This window comes from Aethalodelphis obliquidens, unplaced genomic scaffold (genome assembly GCF_003676395.1).
Source record: "Aethalodelphis obliquidens isolate GAN/ISIS:26980383/991018 unplaced genomic scaffold, ASM367639v1 scaffold15, whole genome shotgun sequence".
NCBI classification, from domain to species: Eukaryota; Metazoa; Chordata; class Mammalia; order Artiodactyla; family Delphinidae; genus Aethalodelphis; species Aethalodelphis obliquidens.
Genome location: NW_020837959.1, coordinates 1643084 through 1660614, shown reverse-complemented (window position 1 = coordinate 1660614; position 17531 = coordinate 1643084). Strand labels below are relative to the sequence as shown.

Sequence of the window (17531 nt, the reverse complement as noted above, 5' to 3'; positions counted from 1 at the left end):
CGGCAGCGTGTGGCTCTTCCTCTCTGTGTTGTGTCCTCCAGATCTGTGACCCCTCCTTTAGGGGTGCAAGGCTGCCGCAGATGGGAGAAGGGGCTCCTGAAGGATCAAATGAGGCGAAACTCTGGACATTGTGTGACTGCTTTTAGACGGATGGATGGGTGGATGGGTGGACAGATGGCCAGGTGATAGATGGATAGATATGCATGCGAATTGTTCCCTGCCTCAGCCGTCTGATAGAAATCCACATGGCTCTGTTGCCATGTCCCCTGCTGCCCTGCTGTGCGCTCATCTCAGAATGTAAGTTCTGGACGCGAGGGTCGTGGTCACTCTGACTGGCCTCTGCACCAAAGTTCCATTCCCAGCAGGAGGCCACAGGATTCTGCAGGAACCTGGAGCCTGTGCAGGAGGGACGGACTGACGTGCACAAACACGCACTTGCTCACATTCCGGCTCAGACTCGCACACGCATCTCATGCTCGCGCTCCCACATTACAGCCCGGGAGAACCCGGAAGAGCAGGGAGGCTTGTGCTCTCGGGACTCAGGTGAGGAAGCTGAGGCCCGGGTTGCCTTCGCTGAAGGAGTCAGGTCATGAGAGCCTGCTCTTTGGGGTGAGCTGAGGAAACTCCGTTCTTTGTCAATGCTCCCCAATTCCAGGGAACCTTGAGATCCCTCCCGCGTGGGCGAGGACCGCTGCGGGCTGGAAAGTCATCGACACCACTGAGCAGCGGCTCAGGAAGGCACAGGGTCAGGTAGGTGAGGGGCTCTTTGCTGAGCGGCCACCGCGGGGGGTCAGCCTGGGGTGCACGACCAGAGGTGGAGTGTGGATGCCTGTGGGACGGATGCTTATCTGAAGAGCTGACCTCAGGGCCGCGGGCGCCTCCCATTGACTCGGCTTAATCCACCGGCGTCCAGGGGGAGCTGAAGGCCCGTTCGCTGCCGTGCTTTTTTGTGCATTAGTGTCCATTTTAAGGTAACGGGTGTCTATCGGTGTCAGCATGTCTGCAGCCAATTAATTCAGCCCGCTGCTTCTTCCCAGTAATCGGAATCGCTGGGCTGTCCAGTGCCACGTGCTATTAAGTGCCCTTTTGACCACCACGAACAGCGTTCACAGGAGGACATGAGGGAAAGTGACATGTAGTGTCTCATAGCTGCAAACTGACAGGAAGTATCGCTTATGAGAGAAAAAGATTTTTATAGGAGGACTTTTTAAAAAGAGCACTTATATTTAGTATTACATATATTTTAGGATTTATATTAAGTATTAATGTATTGTAGGTTATGTATTAAGGATTATATATTAAGTATTAGACACAGAATGTATTTTGTAAAAGACCTCATAAAAATAAAGGATGACTGTGTAGTAAATTTTTAGTTGTTTCTTTAAAGTTTTACAAGTAGTTAGAAGAAATCATATATGTGAAGTGATTGGTTGCATTTGGAAGAACATCCATCAGCCAACAGGGTAGAGAGATGCGGTCAAGATAGAGGCTGTACGCTTCCCCCAGAGGATGGGAGGGCGGCGCATCTGAGCTGAGACGGACCAGATGAAGACGAAGCCACGGGCACCGCACGAGTCACCCCTGCCTTCACGATCCTTTGTAGAGAGGAAACCTTCTGCACCGGGACTTCAGGAGCTCACGGAGCCCTGGAGCCTCTGGACTTCCAGGTCCTGCCCGGCTGCCTAGTCCCACAGGCCATGTGGCTCAGTGCCTCCATAGATGCTCTGGGTGCAGGGACCACTAGCTGCTCAGAAACCCACGAGGATGTTCATAAATCTATGAAGAATTCTGAAAAAAAAAAAAAAAGTGATGAGTGACTCTAAAATAGGAAAAGAAAACTACAAAACTGAAATTTAAACTTTTTAATGAAATGTTTTAAAAACACGTCAAGTTCTTTAATGGTTAAATTTAGTTTTCATTAACACTGTATTACCTTTGGAAATAATTTAGAAGCTAGCTTTTCTTACACAAGAATCCCTGAGTGTGCACAATAACTGCCCAGACAGCAGAGCCAGTTGCTGATCAAGGGAGTTATTTGTTGCCCAGTGAAACAACAGTAGCACAAAGGAGCGTTTGCATCGGGCTCATTTCGTGTGAGGCACGTTTCTACCTCCAAAGGCATGTTAGTTAATTTACTTGTCATGATAACCGGTGATAAGAGCACTGTTGTTATTTCTGTTTTATAAATGAGACAGAGACATGTTAAGTAACTTCTTGTAGGTCACACAGAACTGGGGTTTTAGCATAGCCCTTAACCACCGTTCCATGCCTTCTCTTAGAGGAACAATTAGAAAATACTTCTAAAGACTTTATAACAAAACATTAGGTTAGATGTGGGATGTTCGGGCACGTGTGTCTTTGAGATTGCCTGGGGTGCGGTCTTTAAAAGTGAGGGTGTCCAGAGCCTGCAGACGTGTCCCCTGGCTTTAATGACGGTCAGGTGGGAAAGCGCCTTGGCTCCATGGGCCCCAGGCTTTGCTGGCTGGAAGGAGTTCCGGCCTGGGAGTGGTGGGCCCATTCCACCAGTGGAGCGACAGACGAGGGGTCCTCTTGGTCAGGGTGACCTTCCTTAGCTCCTCATGGAATTAGAATTGCATCTTCTCTGAATATGCAACCTGTGAATGAATTGGGGTTGTTCCTATTTGTCATTTTATTAGCAACTCATTATAGCCATTTCTTTGGGATTAAAAAGAGAAGAAAAAAGGAAGGTAAGAAAAGGAGCAAGCTAATGGTTTACCCTGAATGCTGCAGCAATTTACGGGGGGCTGAATGAAATGACAGAATTGCCATAATGTTAGATTTAACACATTTTATTTTAGCAATGTGATTATCTGATCATATCTCCAAGTGCAGCCAGCATTACAAAAGTAATTTTTATAATTGTGGAGTCATTCACTCTCAGATGGTTCAGAATGACTTTTAAGATCATATTACCAAATTTTCAGCTTTAAAACAACTTTATCCTGTCATGAACGTAACTACAGCAATATGAACAAAACTGGAATTTCTCATGCACATGGCGAGACAGAGAATTAAAGTCCTTTGTGCTTTGAGAGCATGACTTGCCTTTTCCTATTAAATGTGTTTGCCAATATTTGTTTTTTTCCCTCCCGCCTTGAGCACCGAGGATTTCCCCATGTCACTCTGTCCTTCTCCCCCCACATTTCCACCAGAATTTAGACAGGGCGGGGGGAGGTGACCATAACATACCCTCTGGGGAGCAAGGGGTCACATCTGCGGAGTGCTGGGTGGTGTGGTAGGTCCCCGGGATGGGCTTCCCGCTGGGTGTTTGGCGTCAGCTGTAGGTGAGCACGTGTTTTCATGAACAGAGATCAAATATAATTCCCAGCTCCTAATACACTAGTTTCTTTCCTCAGTCACTCGTAGTAACCCTTAATTAGTAGCACTCGTTACAGACACACCCAGGGCACTCCTTTGCACTGAGAGGCCCTTAAGCTGAGAAGGACCATCGGTGCGGGAAGGGGGCCCCAGGTATGACTGCTGCCACCTGGTCCCTCTGCTTCAAAATCGTGCGCGAGCGTGTTCATATGTCTGTGAGCCTGTTTCTGTTTTGTAGAGAGGTTCATTTGTGTCATAGTTTAGATTCCACATAGAAGTGATGTCCTATGGTATTGTCTTTCCCTTTCTGACTTACTTCACTCAGTGTGATCATCTCTAGTTGCATCCATGCTGCTGCAAGTGGCGTTAGTACAGCAGAGACGGGCACGACGTCGTAAATCAACTATATCTCAATTAAGAAAAGAAAAGAAAATTTAAAAAGTTGTGCACGGCCTGATGCAACTATTGGTCCTGGCTTTCAGGGCAGCTTCTTGAGAAAATAATGCAAAATTCTGGAGATTAAAAAAAGTTTTAGAAGACAAGGACAGGTTGCCAGTGAGCTTCATCTCGCTGCTCCTGCGGTGTTCCCTGTCTTGCCACCTGCCCAGGGGAGAAGCTGTGTCCTCTTCCTGACTCTCGCCAGCCACGTGTGCCCTCCAGGCCTCCGTTGCGTCAATGGCCCAGGGGTGTGACAGCCTCCTCCCACAGGGGCTGTCACAGAACTGTAGTCGACAGTTGGCGGGGTGCCCGGGATGATGACAATTTAATAAACGTTGGGCGCGTCCTGCTCTAGGTATTCGGGCACAGCTTGGTGATGGCAGGTGGCCTAAGGGGAAGAGTGAACCGTCTGTTTCGGACTTTGCTCTAGAAGATTCTGTTACTGGACAACCCTCTAGGTCCCCCACCAGATCCCGTGGTTCCTCCAGGCCAGCCCTTTCCTGACCTGGGGTTGAGATGCCAGAGGACAGACTCGGCGATGGGGGGCCATGGACCTCCACTTGGGACCTGGGAGGCTGTCGCCGCCGACACAGCCCGTGGGGCCCATGCCCCGGTGGAGGAGGCGCGCGGACGCGGACAGCTCGCGGCCTCGCCCGCTCGGGCCTTGGCCTGTTAGCTTTTGCTGCGGCCGTTTCTTGAGTGTCCATTCATTGAACCCTCATCACGGACAGCGCCCACGCGCCCAGCCGAGGGCCCAGACGCGCCACACGAAGGCATGGTCTCTGCCCTCATTTCAGTTGGCTGCTTCTTTCCAACTAGAAGTAAAACGTTTAAACCAAGTAACGATTTGTTTTCTAATCCAGATGTACACTTCTGGACTGGGTCTGTGCTTGCCGTTTCTGCCTCTGGTTTTCCAAATCTGTAAAGCTGGGGCGTGTTCAGCATGACAGTGAGGGATGTTGGCTAAGAGGGGGGAGACAACACACGTGCCGTGCTGGTCTCGGTGCTTGGGTGGGCGCCGGTAAGCACAGAGTGACCGGAGACAGAGCGTGCTGGGCGTGACTAAGTGAAAAGCACGCGGGCTTTTGACCATCTCTGCCCTTTAGAGGAACATCATGATGGCCAATTCTTTTTTTTTTTTAATTTTATTGAAGTATAGTTGATTTATGCTGTTATGTTCATTTCTGCTGTATAGTAAAGTGATTCAGTTATACATATATATTCTTTTTCATATTCTTTTCCATTATGGTTGATCACAAGATTTTGAATAGAGTTCCCTGTGCTCTACAGTAGGACCTTGTTGTTTATCCATTCTTTATATAATAGTTTGCATCTGCTCATCCCAAACTCCCAGTCCATCCCTCCCCCACCTCCTCCCACTTTTTATTGCCATTTCTTGAGGCTATATTTTTAGTGAGCTCCTTAGGATTTCAACTTGTAGAAATGCTTCCATAATTTCATAAATCAAATTTAATGATACCTTTTAACCAGCCCCCCAAGTGCCAGAGTGGTCTCCATAAGATGACAAATAACATAAAAGAATAAAATAATCAGCTGGAGAAAACTTGCAGAGCATCAGGTAAAAAAATTTTGTTGTCAACCCTATTTTATTGTGTTTCTGAACGTACTAGAGAGTTGTTTTGCTTCATTGCCAATTTATCTTTGGTCTTAGAGATGAAGACACCCAGGTTTTATTCCTCATCTGAAGTTAGTGTTACAGACGTCGTAGTGATCTTAGTGATACTAAGAGCAGCCGTCCTCTGTGAGTCTCTACTGTAGACGGAGAACTTCTGATACGGGATTTTATAAGCAGTCATTTTTAGCCCCATCAACAGAGGAAGGAGACGAGGTCCTGAGAGCTTAAGTAAGAACTGGTGCCAGGCCCGCAGCTCACGACAGAGGAGCCGGACACCGTGGACCTGGGGAAAGCGCCCCCACCTCCAGGGGCCTCCATGCTCTCTGTTCTAGACCCAGGTGTACGCCCAGAGAGTTCCCAGTCTCTAAGTGCTGGGTCTGTGTAGGCAGGACAATCTGCATAACAATAACCCAGAGCCAGAAAGAGGCCTGTGGTAAAGCGACTGAGAAAAACTCACAGATTAAAGTCAACACAGCAAAGTAATAAAACTGTGACTTTTGATTGTTATATTGTTTTATTATTATAAGATGCTTGATTATAACAATTCAAAAGAACATGCTCGTACTATATTAAAAATATTAAAATGTGTGAGAGTAAAAACTATGGTGTAAAGTAAATCTTGTGTAATTTTCCTAAATGGAACGTGGTGCCAAGGATCAGGTTTCGTTAGTGTTGTTTTTTATAAATTTATTTATTTATTTATGTTTGTCTTCTTTGGGTCTTTGTTGCTGTGCGCGACTTTCTGTAGTTGCGGCGAGCGGGGGCTACTCTTCGTTGTGGTGCATGTGCTTCTCCTGTTGTGGAGCGTGGACTCTAGGCGTGCAGGCTTCAGTAGTTGTGGCACGCGGGCTCAGTAGTTGTGGTGCATGGGCTCAGTAGTTGTGGCTCGCGGGCTCTAGAGCGCAGGCTCAGTAGTTGCAGTGCACGGGCTTAGTTGCTCCGCGGCATGTGGAATCTTCCTGGACCAGGGCTTGAACCCCTGTCCCCTGCATTGGCAGGCGGATTCTTAACCACTGCACCACCAGGGAAGCCCTCCGTTAGTGTTTTTATTGTTCTTTTTTTTTTTTTTTTTAATGAAATAACTAAAGGAAAAAATGGCTTCCTTCAGATTTATAAAAGAAATTGAATTCAAGCCTGATAGCAAAGTCATTGTTTCTTGGTAATCTTTAGTGTCAATATACTGTAAGACAAAAGGACATGAATTGGTTAAATGGGCACCCCCCACGTACCCCCAGCCCCTGCATATGGCGCCCGTGTGACATTTTTGCACATCCTGAAATGTGGAGGTGGAAGCATCATTTCATTCCTCTCTCTGGGTGTCCAGCAGTGACTGATATAAATATTTTATCAGGCAAACCTGCAGGTTTCTGAAGATTGTATGTCTTATCAAGTTAACCCTTATAATTACGTTGTCTTCGGCAGCTATGGGATCTCTTTTATTTTTGCAGTTCTTTGGTAAATATCGAACCGTAAGAAAGATGTACAGCCGTAAGCCGAGACGTGCAAACCACTCCTGGCGTGACGTGGGGGTGAAGGGGCCCCCGCTCCAGGGCTCTGCACACGCCACCTCTCCGAGGAGAGGCCCAATTAGGCCAGAAAGTACTCTCCATCCTTCCTGCCCCCCTGACCAGTCTTCTCTCTCTCTGCTCGGGTTTGGACCCGCCTCCCTCCTCCGTTTTGCAAGGGAACTTTCCTGCTGCAATCACACCCCCCCGAGGAGGGGCCGGGGCGTTGGGGCAGGGAAGCTCGGGCTTGGCTGGGCTCCCCTCCTGCGCGCCCCTCCCCCGCCGGGGCACTGGTTTCTTCCTGTCATCGTTTTGTGTTCTGCTCCGTGGCCCCGTGGGCACAGCCATCAGAGCACCGGATGCTTGACCCTTTGGTGCAAACGCTCGGCTGTCCTGCATGGGGCAGGAGGGAGCCCCTTATGGCCCCCGAGTGTGCACGGGGAGGGGCAGTCAGAGGTCAGCCCGCGTCCTTGATGTGCCCCACCGCCCGCGCCGGCCTGTCTCTCCTCTCCACCCGTGCCCGCGGAGCCCAGCCTCGTACACGGCGCCTTTGAAGCTAATGGAGGCTGCTCCTTGGATGTGCCTGGCGGGGACCCTTCCTTCTCCACCGTGGGCACTTCTCTGTCTCTCTCTCCCTGCCTGCCTATCTCATCCTGATCACTCGCACTCAAAGGTAATTACATCTCTCACACCCCCCGTACACATGGCCCCGAACGGGTCTCTGGAGAAATGTTATGAGCCGAACAACATGGCAGGCAGTGAGCTCGAAAGCCACCATCCGTGTTGAATTCTGAGCGGTAGGAGATATAAAACAGGACATGTCCATGGAATTGTGCAGCAGTGGGAGGGAGGCTCTCTCCTGCCTGACTTTCATGAGGGTGCTTTCTGCCAGCCCTGTCTTGAGCCATGTCCCGTGAATGGTGATGATGGGACTTTGGTCCTGGGGTCCCCTGGGCAAGCCAGCTGTGTTCAGTCTTGCAGTGTAGGACCCCCTGGACCTGAGGGGGACTGGTGGTCAGTCCAGCTGGAGTCGGTCAGCTCTGAGCACTCACCAGCATCCCGACCAAGGGCTCACCCCAAGGGAGGTACAATCAAGGGCTGCAGAGGGTCGAGGACAAGGCCACCGACAGAGGTGGGAACTTCTGAGCGGGTGTGGTGACCATCAAATGGACTGCCTCATAGCCCCATACACTTGAAAGCAATCTCTTCGGAAAGGAGGCAGCAGGTAAACGCAAATGAGCTGGGGACACAGGAAGCACTGTGTCACCTCTAGAGAGAGTGCTGGTCTGGGGGTCGGAGGGCTCCTCTCCCCTGTGGGGTTACCCTCAGGACAGGGTGCAGGGCGGAGTGTGGGCTGCGCTAGTGCACATCCTGATGAAGGAGCAGGGAGATGCCGGCAGGCTGGGGTGGCAGCACCCTGTGTTCCCTTGGGCCACGTCAGCAGCACCCTCGTGGCACTGGCCCCCAGGTGGACCCCAGCCTCAGTGGCTTCATGGGGTCCTGAGTCCATCTGGTAGTTTTGGTGTTGGCAGCAACAGGTGAATGGCTGCTCAAGAAGATAAAGATGGCAAACGTCGGGGGCAGGTGAGGAAAAAGCCACAAGGACGCCTGGAACAGACCGCCGCCCTAGAGATCCCCCCGCCCAGACTCTCTTTGTCTCCGACTTTCTCTCTCTCTCTCTTTTTTTGTTACTAGAATTTAGGACTTTTACCTTGTCCCAAAGTGCCTGAAGCAGAGAGCGTGATAAAACATCTTGCTATCTTTTATAGTCCCCCCCCAAGCAAAAGCAAAAACAAAAACTATGTGTTGGAAAAAAATTAGTTTTGCACATGGGATTTTGTACAATATAAACTCAAAGCCTACACATGAGGGTTAGCTCTGTTGCATGTTCTGGGACATTTCCCTTCCCATACGCATCTTAGAATAAGCCTATATATGTCCACAAAAAAACTTTCCTGTGACTTACACAGCAATCACATTAAACCTATAGGTTTGTTTGGGGAGAACTGACATCTTTACTATGTTGAGTATTCTAATCCGTGAACACAGTGTGTGTCTCCAATTATTTTGGTCTTTTTTTATTCCTTTCATCAATCATGATTTTGTAATCCTCAGCATACAAGTACGTGTTTGTTTCTTTGGAGCAGTTATAAATGGTATTACATTTCTGATTTTGATTTTTCCTTGTGTATCGTTTGTTTATAGAAATAAAGTTGATTCTTGTATGTTTATATTATATCCTGTGATCTTGCTGAACTCGTTTATTAATTCTAGAAGTTTCTGCAGATTACTTAGGATTTCTACATGGACAATCATATTATCTGTGAATAGAGGCTATATTTTCTTTTTTTTTTTCAAATCTGTATTCCTTTTTATTTCTCTTTCTTGCCATATTGCACTGGCTGGAACTTCTAGCACTAGGCTTAGTTAGAGTGGTGAGAGCAGACATACTTGCCTTTTCCCCAGACTTAAGGAGAAAATGTTTAGTCTTTCACCATTAAGTGTGATGTTAGCTGTAAGTGTTTTTTGTAGCTGATCTTTACTAGGTTTAGGAAGTTCCCCTTTATTCCTAGTTTGCTAAGAATCATAATTATTAATGGGTATTAGATTTTTTCAGATGCTTTTTCAATACCAATTAATATAAGCTTATGATTTTTCTTCCTTAGTCTGTTGATGTATGGATTACATTGATTTATCTTTGAATATCGAGTCATCTTTGCATACTTGGAATAAACCCAACTTGGTCATGGTGTATTATGCTTTTTGTACATTACTAGATTCAGTTTGCTAAATCTTTTGAGTATTTTACGTTTAAGTTCATGGAAAATATTGGTCTGTAGTTTTCTTTTGTCTTTGGCTGTTTTGGGTGTCAGAATAATACTGGCTTCATAAAATGAGTTGGGAAGTACTGTGTCCTCTGCTATTTTCCAGAGGAGATTTTGTAAATGTGATGTTAATTCTCTAAATGTTTGTAAATTCTCCAGTGAAATCATCTGGGCATGGAGATTTCTTTTTCTGGAGCTTTTAAATTACAAATTCAACTTTTTATGGGTTGTGTGAGGCTACATATTTTTTCATTTTTGAAAAGCAGGAGGCCGGTACTATGACAGCTTCTCGGGTAAGAAGTACAGGGCTGGAGGGGAGGGAAAGGAATAAGTGGAGATAATTCAGGTCACTATCGTCACGATCCTGAGATTTCCCACTTACGAAATGGTCCATTTGTTGGCTACGGCACGTAATGCAAAAGTTCATCTTTATTTTTATACCTGATATTCCTGAGACATTTCTGGCATGATTTTGATAAACTTTACCATTTCCTATTTCTCTTTCTCTTTTTTAAAATTTATGACCTTTACAATATAGAAATACTTCTGGTCTTAACCTAGTTTTCACTCTCCTTTTCTCTCTATTATATTTAGAATGCGTTTCCAAAGTCAGTTTATTTTCTTGAGTTTGTTACAGAAGAAGCAAGCACCTGCCCAGGTAACTAATGGAAGCTGAGAATCTGTTCCCGGGATGGCCCTCCCTTTGCAAAGTACAGTTTTTAAAAGATTTCATGCTCCGCGGGCTCCTCTGTCAGTGTCAGTGGAGAAAGTGTCACCGGGCTGAGAATGTACCTTATGTTGCTGTTTCAAACACACCTGTGGGAAATATAAGCACATACGGATACTTTCTGCACCTGTATCTGCGACTACTGCAGTGTGGCCTTTGGCAAACTGGTTTTCCCTTTGGGACCTAGAAGAATACTTGCTACCAGGTAATGTTTATAAAGGGCTGGCAAATGCATTATTTTAAAAATACAGTTTTTGGGGCTTCCCTGGTGGCGCAGTGGTTGGGAGTCCGCCTGCCGATGCAGGGGACGCGGGTTCGTGCCCTGGTCCGGGAGGATCCCACATGCCGCGGAGCGGCTGGGCCCGTGAGCCATGGCCGCTGAGCCTGCGCATCTGGAGCCATGGCTCCGCAACGGGAGAGGCCACAACAGTGAGAGGCCCACATACCGCAAAAATAAATAAATAAAAATAAAAAATACAGTTTTTTTTTTTTTTCATTAAGCTGGGAACGAGATGTAAATCATGTCAGCAAGACCTTTTGAAACAATAATTTGTCTTTAGGAAAAATGTCTTGCAAATGTTCCCAATGTATCTTTTAAAATGAAAAACAAATGCCCAAAAGACCACTTGTCTGATGGCCCATGATGATGAAATGGGAGAGTGATTTGCGCTTGGAGCGTGTGATGCACACAGAGAAGATTGTAGAGCGAGGGGCCCTCTTGGCTTGGTTTTTGTCTGTAGGGACAGGAAGGTAACCTACTTCCTGTCTGGTAACCCACCCATCCAGCACAGCCAAGGCTGGGACTGCTGGTCCCCCCATCTGGAATCATCCCACAAAAACCCTCCTGTTGTTTAGAAGTGCATTATTGTCAGTAAATAAACGCTGTCATCTCAGGGTTTAGGATGTTAAGTGAGAGGGATATTGCATTAATCACTTGCATCCCAAAGCAGGTCTTGTTTCCCGGAAAGCAGGATAAATAGCATATTTGCTATTGCTGTATAACTCGCTGTATAAATAGCAAATTCATATTCTATTGATGTATAGCTTCGGACCGCTATTTATTTTACCTTCAGAAAGTGTGAAACACTCCTGATCTTTTTATTTCTTCGGGGATGAACAATTACAGCATCAAGAGACGTTTAAATAATGCTTAATTTTTAATGCAAGAGAACGAGACAGATGGAAGTGTTCTGCCCAGACTTCAGATCAGGTTTCTGGTTTTTAAGCTTAACGTGCAGTATCGGCCTATTAAGTGGCATTCTTTTATTTGCTATGTTCTCCATCCTCATCAGACGCCATTTCCATTGATGTTTTGTATTGTTTGCATGTTAGCGCATCTCCTATTAAAATACGGGGGCTGAAGGGGAAAATAATTAGATTTATGGCTTTGTACTCTGAGTTTCCAATTTAAAGGTCTGTTAAAAACTAACTCACGCTGTGGTACGTACATGGCCATTATCTGTTTAAATTAGCTTATCAGCACAAAGTTTCTCCTTTCCCGATTTTCCTGGAGAGGAGGAGAGCTGACGCCTGACCTCTCCACTCAGTTCAGACACAACTTTGGATTAATCGTCACAGCAAAACCCTCTTGACCCAGTGGTCACATCACTAGCCAATTCATGATGATAATTTCTACATAACTTTTTAATACTCAAACTTCTTTAGGACAGCTGGACAGCAGTGACATCCTGAGCCTTCAGGCAAGCAGGAGGAATTTTTGAGCAACTGGTCCCGAGGCTCTGGTGGGCCTGCTCTTACAGCCGTCCACCTGGAGGATCCACAGGACAGATGCTCAGAGCAGCCTGTGGGGAGATCAGACCAGGGGCTGAAACCCCGGGTCAGTCCTGAAGATGGTGGGAAAAGGAGGCCAGTATTTTGGGGTGTCACAGCTCTAAATACACATTCTATCTACTGGCTGAGTCTAGGCTCATGAGATGAAAGATAAAGAGTTTAAAACGACGGACTTGCAGATATACCAATGTGAGATTCAACCCTGGTTCTTCTGCTTTAGAAGTTTTACTTGGGATGATTTCCTGTCACTTTTTGAGTCCATTTCCTCAGTTTTAAAATGTGGGAACTACTAGTTTTGTTTAAATAATTTCACACCTTTTCTGTCTGGGAAAACTTTTTTCCCATAAATGGAACAGACTAAGTCTGAGGTAACCCACGATGCCTTCCTGTTGCTCTAAATTCTCTCTGACCCTTCCACTCGTATGTAATACCTTGTGGTTTAAGCATGATGTAGAAAGGAAACCATGGGAAAAGATGTGGACAGTAACGTCAGCTTCTCATGATTAGAGAGAGTATGTGTAACCCCGGTTTGCTGGTTTCTTGGTGGCGCTAATGACATAATAGGCTTCATGTCCCCTGTAACATAATGGGTTCAGACAGCAACCTTCTGGACGTGTCTGGGGCCAGGTGGATTTAGAGTCCTGGATCCATCATCTTGGGCTGGTCCTTGTGCCTCAGAGTTTTTATTTGTCAAACAGGGATAAAAATACTTACCCTGAGAGTTTTGTTAAGAATTCTAGGTGTTTTCTGTAACAAGCCAGCCAGCGTTAGGAGCCTGCCTCCTGCCTGAGATATTGAGGAATTTGCTACGTGATGCTGTCTTCATAGCACCCCTAGGAGGTACAGTTGTTGTTATCGGCTTTCCCTGGACACCCAGGAAGATGGGGCTCCCCCGCCACTGCCATGTAAATGGCTCTTGTTGAGTTGACCCAGCCAGCGTTTTCCCTCAGGAACTTCCTTTAAAGCCGGGTCCCCATCCCTGGCCTTGTGTCCGAAGCGTTCAGTAGTGATAATTTCTAGAAACCTTCGTCACTGATGACAAGATGGATTCAGTCGGGACCCAGGTATCAGCAGTGACCCAAATCCTTCCTAATTAATTGCAGCTTCTTTACGGTTGATCTACTGTAGTGTAGGAAGTGGCTGGATTCAAAACAACTGAAAACCTCTTGCAAACCAAAAATAATTGTAAAAAATTTTAAAACATCAGTGTCTTCAAGGAAGGCCATCACTTTAAATATACACCTCTCAGAAAGTTTATCTGATGATACAGTTTTAAGCTCTATAGAGGAAGCAGTATTCAGTATGCGTTAGGAGGAGAAAGATACGTGCACAAATGCCTTCACTTTCCTCCAGAGACGTTAATATCTTCAGAAGCCACATGCCCAGCCTGAGGAGCAGCATAAAAGAGGTCAACGGGGGAGACAGCCCGACTCAACCTTTTTTCTGGCTGTGCAACCCAGGACAGCGCAACCTGCGATCTGGTCTTTCAAAGCTTAAGGCTCCATATCTGTAAAGTGGGATAGTGCCACCGACACCTCGGATTTCGAGAATTAAGTGAAACAACATATATAAATACACGTAAATCACGTGGGTCCAACCTTGACACAGCGTGGGTGTTTAAGAACTGCTCCCTTCTGGTCCTGTGATTGTGGGGAGAAAGCAAAAGCATTTCGTTTGTTAAATGTTCTATTACCACATTTCTGACTTGGGGTTTTGCAATCCTGTACGCGTACCCTCCAAGGCGTCTCTTTCATCTCCAGAATCCCCATGCGCTACAAACCTAGCACATGAAGATAACCCACCATGATTCACAGGGACCCCTAATCCACTCCTGGAGCACGACCACCCCTGGGTAAAAAGATCAACAAATATTTATCAGCTACATAACGCCGCGACTAAATTCAATGGAGTCCTTTTATAGGATTTCCCAAAGGACGGAGATAAGAAAGCTGTGGGTGATGGCGCTGTTACACCTGTGTGTGTTTATCCAGGTCTTTAGAAGATCAATACTGTAATCAGGGAGTCAAATATTAGGCAATTATAAGACTTCAGAGACTAGATGATGAATTCAGTCCCTTTTTCTCCAGTTGGGTGATGCATTTAAATCAGAAACAATCATCTTGCCCCCAAAGGGAGTGGTGCTCCCTTGTGGACCGTGAAAGCACAGGCTGAGGATCCTCTGCCTTCTGTTTGTTTGTGTATTTTTCAAAATAAGCGATGCATCTTCTCCAGTAAACCCTGGGTGTTAATCAAAAGACAGGAACGGCTCATCAGCTCCGCGCTTGCACTCGGCTAATTGCATTAAAATTCCTGCGTGCGCAGCGGACGGCACAGCCGCCTGGAGCGTACAGTCAGTCCCGGCTCCTCTCCCTGTCATATCCTGCTGTCTGTTTGCCTGAGGTTCTGAGCCGTGTTCAACTCTGAGAGATCTCCAGACCTCGGAGCGTGCATAGTCCTGTCCGAGAGTCATCAGACTTCCAGGAAATCCACTTGGCTAGATGTGTGTGACCTTCACTTTGTCTTCATTGAGCTGCCTAGTCTGGCAGAGCCTTGATTTCTCAATATTTGAAATAGGATTGACAACTGATCCCCTCTATGCCTGGAGAGTCTCGGTGAGGCACACCTGAGCGTAGCGGCCAGGAGCCAGTCGATTGCCAAGAGAGGCGTCTGGCCCTTCAGAGACCGGCCCCGAGGGTCTGCACACGGAAGAGCCGCAGCAGAGCCGCTGCTGTTTCACGTTTGGGGTTCTCTGGATCCACCATTTCCCAGAGGGGAGGCTTTTAAAGGGAAGGCTGATAAGGAGGAGAGCAGACCTTCAAAGACGAAGGCACTGAATCCCCAGCAGCAAGGCCCCGCGAAGCACGTAGTAGGTCCTCACAGTGAATGGCTGGACGGTTAAAGAGACGGGGCGGGAAGGGCAGGCAGGTGATGGCAGGGAGAAGGGAAGGGCCCCCGAGACAGGGTGTGAGGGACAGGAGGTGTGTGCCTGGGAAGTTACGCTTCAGAGAGACGGGGAGCATCAGAGTCAGAAAAATACGGGATGTGGCTTGTCGTCACTGAGGACGTATATTATGTGTCAGGAGCTGTGCTGAGCAATGGGCATGCAGGTCTCAGGACCTTCCCAAGAAGCCTGTGCACAGATCGTCCAGACGTCACAGGGGCAGAAGTCCCAGCCAGGCGGGTCGGCGCCGCCCTTGTGCTCCTCACGGCTCTGGTTTTGTCGACATCCGGGTTGGCAAGCTTCTCCTGTAAAGAGCTAGGCAGTAGATATTTTAACTCTGTGGGTCCTACAGTCTCTGTCACAGCTACCCTTGCAGCTCAAAAGCGTCCACAGACAATATGTAAATGAATGGCCAGGGCGAGGTACCAGAAAACTTTATTTACAAAACAGACAGTGGGCCAGATGTGGCTTAGCCGCCTAGCTTGCTGAGGCCCCGTTTACATCAAAGTGGGCAGCTTCACTGGGGGGACAAAGGCCAGTAAGTGTGGAGAGGGGGGTAGACAGAAGGAGTGTAGGAGACGTCAGAGCATGTTTGGGAGGCAGAGGAGAAGGGATTGACGCTGGTCGCTGCAGCTGGTCGTGATGGTGGTGGTTCTTACCGTGGTTTAATTGTATAATCGTTTCTGCTTCTAACAAATGTTCACACACTTTAAAAATGTAAGTTAGATCAGTCGGTGTCCTCAACTGGAATCTCTTCCTTCCTAAGTGCCACTGCCCCGCACCTCCTTGTCAGTGACCCCTCCCTTCCTGTGGACATGCTCAGCTGAGTTCCAGGAGGCGCTGGACCCTGCATGAGAGGCAGTCTGAGTAGCTGAGTTTATAAAGCATGTATTTCTCATCTCAGTCCTTTCATTAGCGCCAATCGGTTTTGGAAGGGAGTTGATGTCTTTTTATGTGTCCTACAAAAAATATCAAATGCAAGCATGGATGAATTTTCAGCTAGTGAAAGTCACCTTGATTTAATAATTTGTACATGTATTTTCTGTTTGTTACAAGTGGTCTGCTACAAGTAGATCATTTTATTATAATTCATTTTTGTTGACAGTAAAATACCTTGGAACTAAAACACGGAGGTGGCGCATTAGAACAAACTTGAACTTTCAGTTGCAAAGCACTGATCTGCGTTAACAGTTCAAAGAAAAATACGGAAAATGCTGCCTCTTGTCCAACAAGAAAACAATCCAAGGACACAGCTGTTGATGTGCCCGAGAGTGAGACGGGCTCGTCGTGTTTTGTGCCCAGCGAGGGGCACTCCAGAAGCATCACCCTCATTTGCTTTGTCTTCCCTCTTCTGCTTCGTCAACAGCTTGCCTCACTGCGCATTAGCCATACCAAGGAAAATGTCTGCTTGTCCTGATTAAAGTACCCCTTTGACAAAGCCTCCTGCTTCCTAATTGTTTCACCTCTGCCCACGTGACACATCAGGAAAAATTCGTCCTGTTCATCGTTTAAGTATTTCTCTTGAATCTTAGGATATTAGCATCATCAGGACCTGTGGGGCTGGCCATCTGGCTCGTCTCTAAGCCATATTACAGCCACAAGAGAGCTTTAGTGAGGTCTGGGGGCATCCTCAGAAACGGGTGTGCTTAAACCCCAAATGCCTGGGTATGCTCTTGGAATGCACATACAAAAGCAGAATGTTGTAATTACCAGAGAGACACCAGGGTGTTTATTCCGGAAACAAGATCTTCCCCAAAGTTTAGCAACCTGTTTATTCTCATTTCTGCTTTCACCGTCTGCCTGAGTTGCATGAAATCGGTGGTGGTCCCTTCAAGTACTAGAAAACATTATTTTAAAATGGTCAACCAGGAAGCCAGATACCCTGGAACACGCGAGTCCCAGTTTTCATCAGTGATGAAAATACTTTGGGTTAAGTCAGTCTTTGGGGAGAAGAAAACCCACATCAGTTTTTTTCTAAGCACAGGGCACCAGGTTGAGGTCATCAGACCTAGCATCCTTGTGTTGTATAGCAATGAAGCCACCGCCTGCGTTAAGGCCCTTCTCAGTAGTGGAGCAGGGGTTGGCCGACGACAGCCTGGGGCCAGAGCTGGCTCACGCCCATTTTTGATTGGTGGTTTTTACATCTGTAAATGGATGGAAAGCAAATTAAAAGAAGAATGGTGCTTCATGGCACATGAAAATTATGAGAGATTCAAATCTCAGTGTCCCTAAATAAAATGTGACTGGCACACGGCCACACGTCATTTCCATATGGTTGCTCTGGGGCTGCAGGGGCAGAGTTGAGTAATGGCCTGCAAAGCCCAAGATA

General features: G+C 47.0%; 1 long non-coding RNA gene across 1 annotated transcript; it reads left to right on the top strand.

The window, feature by feature from the left end:
* The first annotated feature begins 490 nt into the window (after nt 1-490).
* On the top strand, nt 491-16641 carry LOC113625339 (uncharacterized). The gene is made up of 2 exons (XR_003434625.1): nt 491-750; nt 16308-16641. It is a non-coding gene; the product is annotated as an uncharacterized LOC113625339 (long non-coding RNA).
* The last annotated feature ends 890 nt before the right edge of the window (nt 16642-17531 follow it).